This window comes from Cherax quadricarinatus, chromosome 6, assembly GCF_038502225.1.
Source record: "Cherax quadricarinatus isolate ZL_2023a chromosome 6, ASM3850222v1, whole genome shotgun sequence".
Classification (NCBI taxonomy): domain Eukaryota; kingdom Metazoa; phylum Arthropoda; class Malacostraca; order Decapoda; family Parastacidae; genus Cherax; species Cherax quadricarinatus.
Window position 1 is genome coordinate 20,878,425 of NC_091297.1, and position 13,507 is coordinate 20,891,931.

A 13,507-nucleotide genomic window follows, 5' to 3' on the forward strand; every position below is an offset into this window, starting at 1 on the left:
GACTTTTTGTCCTCGTGGTCTGGTTCCACACCAGACCTCCTTGGTGAGTAATCAGTAAAGCCGTTGGTGCTAGCTGCACGCAGTGTCCCGTTCATTTATGGGGAAGCGCTAAACCCATAGAGTAGCATAAAAAATGCTACCCATCAATATATAATAATGTTCATTGCATGGTGTGATGAATTTTCAATGTTTAAAGTTAGTATCATCTAGAGGTTGATAATTCGTTATTCTTTTAAATATTTAGGCTGAGATATATAATTTACTACCACTAACTATGGAAAGTAACGACATACATCAAGAAGCAGAAACAGCAACGTGAAACATGAATGTAGTTACATGTCTGTGTAAGATAAGATAAGATAAGATTTTGTTCGGATTTTTAACCCCGGAGGGTTAGCCACCCAGGATAACCCAAGAAAGTCAGTGCGTCATCGAGGACTGTCTAACTTATTTCCATTGGGGTCCTTAATCTTGTCCCCCAGGATGCGACCCACACCAGTCGACTAACACCCAGGTACCTATTTACTGCTAGGTGAACAGGACAACAGGTGTAAGGAAACGTGTCGAATGTTTCCACCCGCCGGGAATCGAACCCGGGCCCTCCGTGTGTGAAGCGGGAGCTTTAGCCACCAGGCCACCGGGCCACGGAGGTGTCAATAAGGTGCGTCAATATATGGTGGGTAGATTTTGTTAAACTTTCTTAGGACAGTACTGTAAGCCACTCTTCTGTAAATTGAACAATATATGAGTATAAGGGTAATCAACTATATGGATTCTTATGAAAATAATGCAGCTGACCTGGGAAATATATAAAATGGTGGCATATGTTGACCTCGCGTACGTATGTCGGTTAAATAGAAGCCTATTATGAAACATTAAGATGTGCTAGGATTTCACATGGATATTGTAAACCACACGTAGGATGTCCTGATGTAAGCTAGTCTTTCATTACATATATTTATGGTCATTGATTCTCATATTCATATGCTATACCCCTGATCCAGTTCTTGGTTATGCTTGACGAACTGTTACCCAACCTCTGAGAAATGAAGATAATAAAATTTAATAAAAAGGAATTGTTGTTTATTCATAGGAGCACTAAACTCTTAGGGGTCATACTACGCCTGGGGGAATGGGAGGAATTCAGGTTCAGTTAAGGTGAGCACAGTTTTAAGTTCTTAGATAAAGAGCTCCTCACCAGCATCATGAGGGGAACATTAAAGATTGAGACATTTATGCAGCATATGTGAATCTTTATTCAGGAAACGTTTCGCCACACAGTGGCTTCATCAGTCCAATACAAAGAGGAAGGCGTAAGGAGAGGAGGAGTATGAGGTAATCAGTCCCTCAGCCTGGAGTCGATGTGTTCAGTCCATCAATCTTGTAGAATGTACAGCATAGGGCCGTAGACGTGGCTTATGTACTGTAGTGAGGTGAGGTGAAGCAGGCGGAGGCGGGGTCATAGTGGTACCATCCACTAGTCGAAGTAGGTCTTCGTCCAAAGGTTGAACAAGTGTTGAAGAATTCTTTGTAACAAGATCCCATGATGCTGCAGTGTCTGACAGTTGTGATGAATGGTTTGAAAAACCGTCAACAACTGTCAGACAACAACTGTCAGACACTGCAGCATCATGGGATCTTGTTACAAAGAATTCTTCAACACTTGTTCAACCTTTGGACGAAGACCTACTTCGATTAGTGGATGGTACCACTATGACCCCGCCTCCGCCTGCTTCACCTCACCTCACTACAAGATATAAGCCACGTCTACGGCCTTATGCTGTACATTCTACAAGATTGATGGACTGAACACATCGACTCCAGGCTGAGGGACTGATTACCTCATACTCCTCCTCTCCTTACGCCTTCCTCTTTGTATTGGACTGATGAAGCCACTGTGTGGCGAAACGTTTCATGAATAAAGATTCACATAAGAAGAACATAAGAACGAAGGAACACTGCAGAAGGCCTACTGGCCCATGCGAGGCAGGTCCAAGTCTCCTACCGGCTTAAGCCAATGAACCCAACCTAGTCAGGTCAGGTCACATTGACTTAAGGGAGGAACACGGCAACCGACCTGGTAGCACAAGCTAATCAGATCCAACTCACACCCACCCACATCCACTCATGTATTTATCCAACCTATTTTTAAAGCTGCACAACGTTCTGGCGTCTATAACTGTACTCGGGAGTTTGTTCCACTCATCCACAACTCTATTACCAAACCAGTACTTTCCTATATCCTTCCTGAATCTGAATTTTTCCAACTTAAAACCATTGCTGCGAGTCCTGTCTAGGCTAGATATTTTCAGCACACTATTTACATCCCCTTTATTTATTCCTGTCTTCCATTTATACACCTCAATCATATCCCCCCTAATACTACGTCTTTCTAGAGAGTGCAGATTCAGGGCCCTTAGTCTATCCTCATAGGGAAGGTTTCTGATACATGGGATCAACTTTGTCATCCTCCTTTATACATTCTCCAGAGAATTTATATCCATTCTGTAATACGGTGACCAAAACTGTGCAGCATAATCTAAATGAGGCCTAACCAAGGATGTATAGAGTTGAAGAACAACCTGAGGACTCCTATTATTTATGCTTCTTGATATGAAGCCAAGGATTCTATTAGCTTTATTGCGAACACTTATGCACTGTTGTCTTGGTTTCAGATTACTGCTAACCAGAACTCCTAAATCTTTTTCGCAATCCGTAATATTAAGATCTACATTATTTAGTTTATATGTGGCATGGTTATTGTCCTGTCCAACATTTAGAACTTTGCATTTGTCTATATTAAACTGCATCTGCCACTTCTCCGACCACTGCATCAGTCTATTCAAATCTTCCTGGAGTGCTCGAATGTCCTCGTCAGAATGAATTCGACGGCCTATTTTGGTGTCATCGGCAAACTTGCCGATGTCGCTCTTTATGCCCTCATCTATGTCGTTTATGTAGATTGTGAAGAACAACGGGCCCAACACTGACCCCTGTGGAACACCGCTCGTGACGCTTCCCCACTCTGATTTCTCCCCATTTATGCAAACTCTCTGCTGCCTATTTGTCAACCATGCCTCTATCCAGGAAAAAAATTCTCCTCCTATTCCATGTGCCTTAATTTTCCTCAATAGTCTCTGATGTGGGACCCTGTCAAAAGCCTTACTGAAGTCCATATACACAATATCATATTCATTACCATGATCTACCTCCTCAAATACCTTAGTGAAAAAAGTTAATAAATTCGTAAGGCAGGAACGCCCCTTTGTAAAACCATGCTGAGATTCGTTGATTAATTTATGCTTTTCAAGGTGGCTACGAAGTGCCTCGGCAATTATTGATTCCATAAATTTTCCCACTATGGAGGTTAGGCTTATTGGTCTATAGTTCGAAGCTAAGGACCTGTCACCTGCTTTGAAAATAGGTATCACATTTGCCATTTTCCACTTACCTGGCACCATGCCAGTTTGTAGTGATATGTTGAAAAGATTAGCCAAAGGTGTGCTAAGCTCCTCTTTACATTCCTTTAGAACCCTTGCATACAGTTCATCAGGGCCTGGGGATTTGTTAGGTTTTAATTTATCTATTTGCCTAAGGACCATGTCACTTGTGACCCTAATCGTGCACAGTTTATTATCGTCCTGTTCTACATAATTTATCATTACTGGAATATCGCTGGTATCCTCCTGTGTAAAAACTGAGAGGAAGTATGTGTTAAAAATTCTACACATTTCCTTATCACTGTCAGTGAGCTGACCTGAGGAACTTTTGAGTGGGCCTATCTTGTCCCTGATCTTACTTCTGTATACCTGAAAGAATCCTTTTGGGTTAGTCGTCGATTCTCTTGCAACTTTAACCTCATAATCTCTTTTTGCTTTTCTAATTCCCTTTTTTATTTCTCTCTTTAACTGAATATATCGATTTCTTAATTGCCCCTCTCCTCTTTTGATTTGCCTATATATGCCTCTCTTTTGACCAATCAGATATTTTAATCTATTGTTCATCCATTTAGGATCATTTTTGTTTGATCTGATTTCCTTATTTGGAACATAATTTGACAGAGCAGCTAGAACTATGCCCTGGAAAGCATCATATCGGCAACCATCACCACCTACCAGACCCTTAGTCAGGTCATTCCAGTTCAGCCCACCTAAGTAATTTTTCAGTCCTATGAAATCAGCCAAGCGAAAGTCAGGGACAGAGACTTGATTGTCATTATTAGGGGAATTTCATCCAAGCTCATCATTAACCTCAAGATTATTAATTAGTGTTTCCCTACTGGCAAGAACCAAGTCAAGGAGGTTATTTCCTCTAGTTGGCTCTGTCACAAACTGTTTTAAAAAACAATCCTGGATCGTATCAAGAAAGTCACCTGACTCTAAATTTCCTGTCAAATTGCTCCAGTCAATCTGTCTATAGTTGAAATCTCCCATTACCACAACATTTTCGTATGTAGATGCCTTACGAATTTCGTCCCATAGAAGTTTACTGCACTCCCTTTCAAGATTTGGGGCCCTGTAAATCACACCCAAAATTAGTTTTTCTCGGCCCTCGAGAAGCTGTAACCAAACAGATTCAGTGGCTGACGCTTCTACTTTTATATCTTGTCTAACACAAGAATTTAAATTGTCTCTGACATACATCGCTACTCCACCACCCTTCCTGTTGACCCTGTCAGTGTGGAATAATTTATAGCCTTGTATGTGACATTCAGAGGGCATCTCTCTATCTTTCAGATTGAGCCAGGTCTCTGTTATAGCAATAATATCTATGTTTCCTGCACTTGCAATTAATCTTAGCTTATCTATCTTATTTCTTACACTCCTGCTATTAGTATAGTAAACCTTAAGGGAGCTAGTCCCTTGCTGTCCTCTGCTGTCCCCCTTTGTTTGCTGACCTGATCTATTGTCTTTATTTATAACTTCATGCTGAATGCCTTTTATACATTTACTGATTCCAACCCTAGTGTTGCAACCTGCTTGTTTCCCACACACACCCATACCTCTATCTTCTATCAGTTTAAAATCATAGGCATTTCACCAATGGCCTTCTCAATTGAGTTTGCAAGTGCTACCACCCCAGCCCCAGAGAGATGTACCCCATCCCTTGCATACATATCATGTTTGCCATAAAAGTTGTTCCAGTTGTCAATGAATGGGATTGCAATTTCCTTGCAGTATCTGTCTAGCCAGCAATTTACACCAATTGCCCTAGACAACCATTCATTTCCTACTCCCCTTCTAGGCAAGATGCTACATATGATTGGGACCCCTTCCTTAGACTTAATGAAATCTATAGCTGACCTGTACTTACCTAGCAGCTCTTCTCTCCTACCCTTCCCAACATCATTTCCACCACCACTGAGACAAATAATGGGCTCGTTCCCATTACCTGACATGATATTATCCAGCCTGTCAACTATGTCCCCAACACCAGCTCCAGGGAAGCACACTCTATCTCTCATCTTCTTATTCCTATTACAAAAAGCACGGTCAATATATCTTACCTGAGAGTCACCAACCACAAGAATGCGCTTACCTCTGTTAGCAGGGGCAGTAGTACCCTTACCTTCACTGGCCACTGAAGTACATTCATCCTGAAGAACAGAGAAGCGATTTCCTACCTTCAGATCTTCACTCTTAACTTTCCTTATTCTGATTCTCCTCCCATTACTGGTTACCACTCGCCACTTGTAGCAGGTGCTGGACTGCACCTCACTGCTGGTAGCCGTTGCTACCTCCCCACCTACAGCCTCCTCAAAGCGAGAGACAGACTGCACCTCACTGCTAGAAGCCTCATTCCCCACAACTCCAGCCACCTCACACTCTCTCCCAGACCCACTGAGGTGGACCTTCAGCCTCCTAAACTCCTCCTGGAGAAGCAAGACCTCCTCCTTCATCTCTCCAACCTCAGTTTTTAAAACACTGCAGAAGCAAGCCATGCTTTGTAACCGTCCACGCTAATCCCCAAAGCAGCTCAGGGTCTGTGACCTCACGTGACGACTGACCACTGAACACGAACATATGCTGCATAAGTGTCTCAATCTTCAACTTGTCGGTTTTTCAAACCATTCATCACAACTGTCAGACACTGCAGCATCATGCGATCTTGTTACAAAGAATTCTTCAACACTTGTTCAACCTTTGGACGAAGACCTACTTCGACTAGTGGATGGTACCACTATGACCCCGCCTCCGCCTGCTTCACCTCACCTCATACAGTATATAAGCCACGTCTACGGCCCTATGCTGTACATTCTACAAGATTGATGGACTGAACACATCGACTCCAGGCTGAGGGACTGATTACCTCATACTCCTCCTCTCCTTACGCCTTCCTCTTCGTATTGGACTGATGAAGCCACTGTGTGGCGAAACGTTTCCTGAATAAAGATTCACATATGCTGCATAAGTGTCTCAATCTTCAACTTGTCGGTTTCTCAAACCATTCATCACACACAGGGGAACATTAATCCAAGGGAAGGAGAGCTCCAATTCCTTGGATCAAGAGCCCTTCACTATCAAGGCCCACCCCCTTCCTTTGAAGAGACAAATGAATGTCAAGTGGGAATTTGTTTTAGGAAAATAAATGGTAAATGTTCTTTAAACATATTTATATTATACTTACATCATAAAAAAAACTCTCGTTACATCTTCCACTTAGTGAAATACAAAATATGTATCAAAATAATTCTATGTACATCAAATTTACATTGAAAACATTTACAAAAAACAAAGTCATTCAATCATCGTTTGAGAAAACAAACACAATACAGTTATTTATATATTAAGTTTATTGTTTTGTTAGTCTGGGGCAGGTAACAAAATTTGTTCCTTAAATTATTGCTGATTTATCACAACCCGACGCCCCACACCTGTGATACCTCTGTACGACACATGTGTGTATACATGTAGATACCTGTCAGAACATGTGAACACCTGTGTATACACGTATCAGAATATTTGTAAAGGACAACTAAATAAACATCTTGGTACACACGTATGTAGGACACCTATGTATACACCTGTGAAGACACCTACCTAGATATTTGTAAGAACACCTTTGTAGATACCTGTGAGAACAAGTACTCACCTATTTGTGATTTCATGGGTCGAGTCTTAGCTCCTGGCCCTAATTTTTAATGTGGCAATCAAATTTACTCCCCTGTAGCCTCGTGAGCCCAACATACCGTCATATCATTAAAAGTATGAACGGAGTCTGCCTTCACTGAGTCATCGTTCCGGACATTTCCACTTCCTCACTGCCCTGAGGCTGAAGCAATACCTCCTGACATACCTATGACACATCTAACTTCCAACTGTCCTCGTGTACCCGTTTCCCGCCAGTGTGTGCAAACCAGTGTGAACACCTGAGCTCGACCTGTGTATGTAGATTTTTTCTGAGAAAACGTGGTGAGGGTGTGGCAACACATGCATAAAACCCTCCACAGATATTTCAGACACCCTTAATGTACCAGACTCTTCAAGAAGTACTTGTTAATAAGTTAGTGTTTGACTTTCTTGGGCTATCCCAGGTTAGATTCTACATAGAGGGTTCAAATCATGTAAGTCTTAAATAAAAAGTTACTCATTTGGTCACAAGTTTCATTAGCCGGCTTGGCTGATGTAAAAATTAGTCTCCGTTAAGTCACAGATAAACAACACTGAAAACATTAATATGAAACTAAAGAAAATATAACAGAAAAGGGGGTTAAATACTAAAAGTAAAAGCAGAAAGTATCATTAGAAACAAATACCAACAGGAAATAATATAAAAAACGGACATATGTGAACACCTGGGTATCTATATTGAGAGACGTTTCGCAAAGTTTTATCAAAGTAATGCAGAGACGTTGACGGAGCCTGTTACACTGAGTTAGCAGAGTGATGCAGCACTAGCAGACGTGGTTACATGTGGGCGAGGTTCACTAGTGGAAATAGGTCAGCCCCATAATGTGTGCCAAAGATTTAAGAAACGAGTTTTAGACATCCTGTAGTTTGCTACAAGGAAGCTACTGGTCAAAAAACACATCCAGGTGTTACACTCATGTGTTATTCGCCAACCTGTCGGCATTATTCAGCTTTGATATGAAGAAAAAACCTTCTGTAACCCAAGAAAGCCAAGCAGTGTAGTTTATTTCCGTTAGGTCCTAAATGTCTTCCTCAAGATGTGAACCACAACGGACAACACCCAGGTACCTATTTACTGCAAAGTGAACGGGGGCAACAGATGTCAGTAGCCTCGGTCCGGTCCCTGGACCCATTATGTACCTCTGTAAGTTTATTCAGGTATACACAAATACAGTTACATAGATTATCATACATAGCAGCATATGTGTAGAAAGCCTAGGATAACCCAAAAAAGTCAGAGTGATTTATTTCCATTGGGGTCCATTGGGGATGTTAAACTCTGTGTGTGACCTACGTAATATTTGCACAGATAAGACTGTGACCAGATATAAACATGTAAATAGTTCATTACCTTTGTAACTTGTTCAGTTATCAAAACTTTGCGGCCCAGTCCCTGGACCCATTATGTACCTCTGTAACGTTTGACTACCGCCCACAGGATGGGATATGGGGTGCATAATAAAGATGTTAAACTTAAACTAAAATTCGCGAAACGTAGAAATTACCAGCACAAGCAGTGTACACATTTCCTAAGCAATACAAAGTACACAAAACTTATCTTCAAAGCTCAGAGGCAGCACAGAAAACTCTCTAAACATCACACGAGCAATAAATAAAGATTTTATACTCACTGCATTATCGAAAATACCATTCATACGTTTTAAGCTAAAAATATATTCCCTTTGCAGTCTACAGCAACAAACATGAAATGTATGCAACTGATATTACTGATTTAAAAATCACGAGATTCAAATTCAGGTATGTGCAAGAGCTAGAGCAACACACGTAAGCCTACAAAAGAATGAGCAACAGAAGTAGGCCTACACAAGAAAGCAACACAGATAGACCTACACAAAAATGTGAGCAACAAAAGTAGGCCTACAAAAATGAGAAACATAGGTAAACCTATAAAAGAATGAAACAAAAGTAGGCCTATACAAGAATCAGCAACAAAGGGCCTACACGAGAATCAGCAAAAGGCCTACACAAAAATCAGCAACAAAAGGCCTACACAATAATTAAAGCAATACAGGTAGGCTTACACAAGAATCAGAGAAATAAGTAGGTGTACAAAGGAATCAGAGCAACACGAGTAGGTCTACACAAGAATCAGGGTAACACAGGCAAGCTTATACAACAGAGTAAACAGTTAGGCCTATACAAAAATGAGAGCAACAAAAGCCTACACAGGAATTAAAGCAAGACAGGTAGGCCTACACAAGAATTAGAGTAACACAGGTGAGGTAGGCTAAGGCTGTGATCTTGGTTTCCCAAATTAAAAATATACATACCGAAATAAATAATCTACCACTAATTACACACGTACTCGATCACAGTACAAAACAATCCAAGTGTAGAGTACTTACACAGCTGCATTATTGTGGTAATAATCAGCTAGAGCATTACTCTTTAACGTACTCTAGACACACCTATTTACGTCTTCAATGGCACACCCGTAAGGTACATGATATATCACACTTCAGTGACGCACTGCCACCTCTTACCTCCATACACCCAATAAAATACCTTGTTGATGAAATGACGTATTGTCGACATGTATAAAAATAGACGCTGCACAACATTCTTTTATTGGGACAACGTTTCACTGTATGGAACTTCAACTGTGTGGAACGTGATCAAGTTATGTCTTGATCAAGTTTCAAACAACGACACGTTCTCTTAATAAAAGGTAGCTCAGCGCTATGTTTTTTTAATAAAAGATAGTTCTGCAACTTCTTTTTGGCTTTAAAATACCTTTTCATTAAATTAACTTTAAACGTCAAATCTTAACCAAATATTTCTGTTTTAGGGACTAACCAAGTGATAATAAATATACAAACTTCACTCGGAGAGTCATTAACATTCATATATTACTGCAACCTAGCAAAAACATTTTTAGTGATGGCTAGGTAGCTGACGACAACAAGTGGCAGTTTGTACACCGTAAAGTGTAATAACAAGGTGGTGCAACCCGGTATTAAAGAAAGTAATGCCGTCTTTTAAGGCCCGAGGACCTGCAAGTGAATGATGGATACCTGAGTGAACATTATAGGAAATATATTTGTCATTTACTCTCAAAAGTGTCAGTAATATGGCACCGTTCAACACTGACATGACACACTTCAGTGTTAAAATGACAGCGCATCACTGACGAGGCATCCCAGCACTGCCATGACCGTGCCTGGGGTAGAGAGGGAGGGGGTAGCCTGGTGCAGTATACATATATAAACATGTCACACACCATTACCCTACTAACTGGAGTGGAACAGATCCATGTCTTAATCGAGAAATTAACTCCACAGCAATAACAAAGATTTTTCAAGTGCAGACGTATACTCAGGAGCCAGATTGAGCAGCTTACTCACTCCGTCGAGTGATGGAAGACCTATAGTGACTCCGGAGCCAAGAAGCATTTCACACATAGTGAAAACGTTGGCACCAAGATTCCTTTCATAACGTATGACACTCAATTTAACGTTTATATGAATATATCTTACGAATTATACAAAAAATTAAACGTAGCAACATTTCATGTGCCAACTGCCAAATTGTTACGTAAAATAGTATTTTGTACATGTACAGCACAGCTAACAAATATAAACCAATTATCATAGCTACTGTCATAAAAATTACAAGAGATCATTTTTATGTTTAAAAATCTAGGAAGGATGTTTACAATGGAATGTTCTTTCCACACACACACACACACACACACACACACACACACACACACACACACACACACACACACACACACACACACACACACACACACACATACATACATAAATACATACATATATATATATATATATATATATATATATATATATATATATATATATATATATATATATATATATATATATATATATATATATATATATATATATATATATATATATATATATATATATATATATATATATATATTGCTGATGACACTGCTTTTGGGAGGTTCTGAAGAGAAGGTGCAGAGGTTGGTTGATGAGTTTGGTAGGGTATGTACCAGAAGGAAATTAAAAGTGAATATAGGAAAGAGTAAGGTGATGAGGATTACAAAAAAATTAGGTAACGGAAGATTGGATATCAGATTAGAGGGAGTATGGAGGAGGTGAATGTATTCAGATATTTGGAAGTGGACGTGCCAGCAGATGGGTCTATGAAAGTTGAGGTGAATCATAGAATTGATGAGGGAAAAAAGGTGAGTGGTGCACTGATGAGTCTGTGGAGACAAAGAGGGGACTGTATGAGAGTATAGTTATACCAACGCTCTTGTATGGGTGTGCGGCATGGGCGGAGAATGTTGCAACAAGGAGAAGGCTGGAGGCAATGGAGATGTCATATCTGAGGGCAATGTGTGGTGTGAATATAATGCAAAGAATCCGTAGTTTGGAGATTAGGAGGAGGTGCAGGATTACCAAAACTATTATCCAGAGGGATGAGATGGTTTGGAGATGTAGTGAGGATGGAAGGAAACAGAATGACTTCCAGAGTGTATAAATCTGTAGGAGAGGGAGGGTGGGGTATGGGTCGGTCTAGGAAAGGTTGGGGGGGTAAAGGAGTTTTTGTGTGCGAGGGGCTTGGACTTCCAGCAAGCATGCGTGAACGTGTTAGATAGGAGCAAATGGAGACAAATGTTTTTTAGGAGTTGACGTGCTGTTGGAGTGTAAGCAAGGTAACATTTATGAAGGGATTCAGGGAAACCGGCAGGCCGGACTTGATTCCTGGAGATGGGATGTACTGTGCCTGCCTCTGAACGAGAGGTGTTAATGTTGCAGTTTTATAACTATAGGGTAAGCATGCCTCTGGCAAGACAGTGATGCAGTGAATGATGATGGAAGTTTTTCTTTTTCGAGCCACCCTGCCTTGGTGGGAAACGGCCGATATGTTATTAATAAAAATAATATATATATATATATATATATATATATATATATATATATATATGTGTGTGTGTGTGTGTGTGTGTGTGTGTGTGTGTGTGTGTGTGTGTGTGTGTGTGTGTGTGTGTGTGTGTGTGTGTGTGTGTGTGTGTGTGTGTATGTGTGTGTGTTGCTCTCATATGTTCAGACAGCTCAATTGACATTTCTCATGTGTTGCTAGTGATGTGCCTGCCCTTGACACCTGCATTTTTATCTTTCAGTACCGAATGTTTATATATATATATATATATATATATATATATATATATATATATATATATATATATATATATATATATCAGTATTTCAATTAAACATTCGGTACTGAAAGATAAAAATGCAGGTGTCAAGGGCAGGCACATCACTAGCAATACATGAGAAATGGCAACTGAGCTGTCTGAACATACGAGAGCAACATAAAACGCACAAGCCTTGGATCAAGCGCCCCTCACCGGCATCAAGGTACCCCCCCCCCTTGAGGGAAGGCTTTTTTAAAGCTCCTCTCCTTCCAGGATGCCACTTACAAACGTCGACTAACACCCAAGTACCTATTTACTGCTAGGGTACAAAGGGTAAGTTAAGTTAGAACTTTTCTCAAGCCAACTAAAAGGAATGCCACATATGAGGTTACATATCCTGTTACGGCAGTTTCAGGGAAAAGGCGACAAGTTAGGATGGATATGGTGGTGTAGGGACAAGGAACACTGGTGTGGAAGGCGAGATAAGGGATTAAATACTTTTGTCTTGCCCCAGTAGTAGTTCCAGAGGTGGAGCTGTACTCAATGCTCCTCGTTGTTGTTCTAGCGTGTAGTGAGACTAATTAAATCTGCCTCTAGGAATGTTATGTCTTCCACTTTCCTGCCTAAATTATTATTGCAAGCTATAATACTGGTGTTTGTTGAGGGTGTTCGTGAGGCTTGATTTGAGAGTTAGTTAAAGTTAGTTAAAGATTAGCCGGTATTCTCCCGGCCCGGGCCTTTTCCAAGTGGTGGCCCGGCCTTGGCTCCCTCTTTAGGGAGTGTCTGAGACCGAAGTCTCCCATGGGAGGAGGCACAAGTACCTCCTCATCTTTGGGACCAACTGTCCCCAGGCCTAGCCACAAGCCAGGCCTCTCTGGTCTGTCATCCCCGCCCCAAAGGAGCAAATGGGAATGACAGTCTTATGAGCTAAAAGCTCGGACTCAGGCACCTACCCTACCCTAGAAGGGTTAGGCATGGTGTCGATCTTGATTTGAGAGGCATAAAAACCGTTTAGTTAATCATTGTTTAAAAAAAAAAATACTGCTGACATCATCAATATGCTAGTATCGTTACCAAACTGCAACTATCACAAGTAATTTATTATCACATTACAGAAATTATCACAAGGTAATTATAGTAAGTTCAGAGACAATTATTCACATGACACAATTCATATCCACAATTTCTTCCGAGCCACTGGCTTGGAACAAAT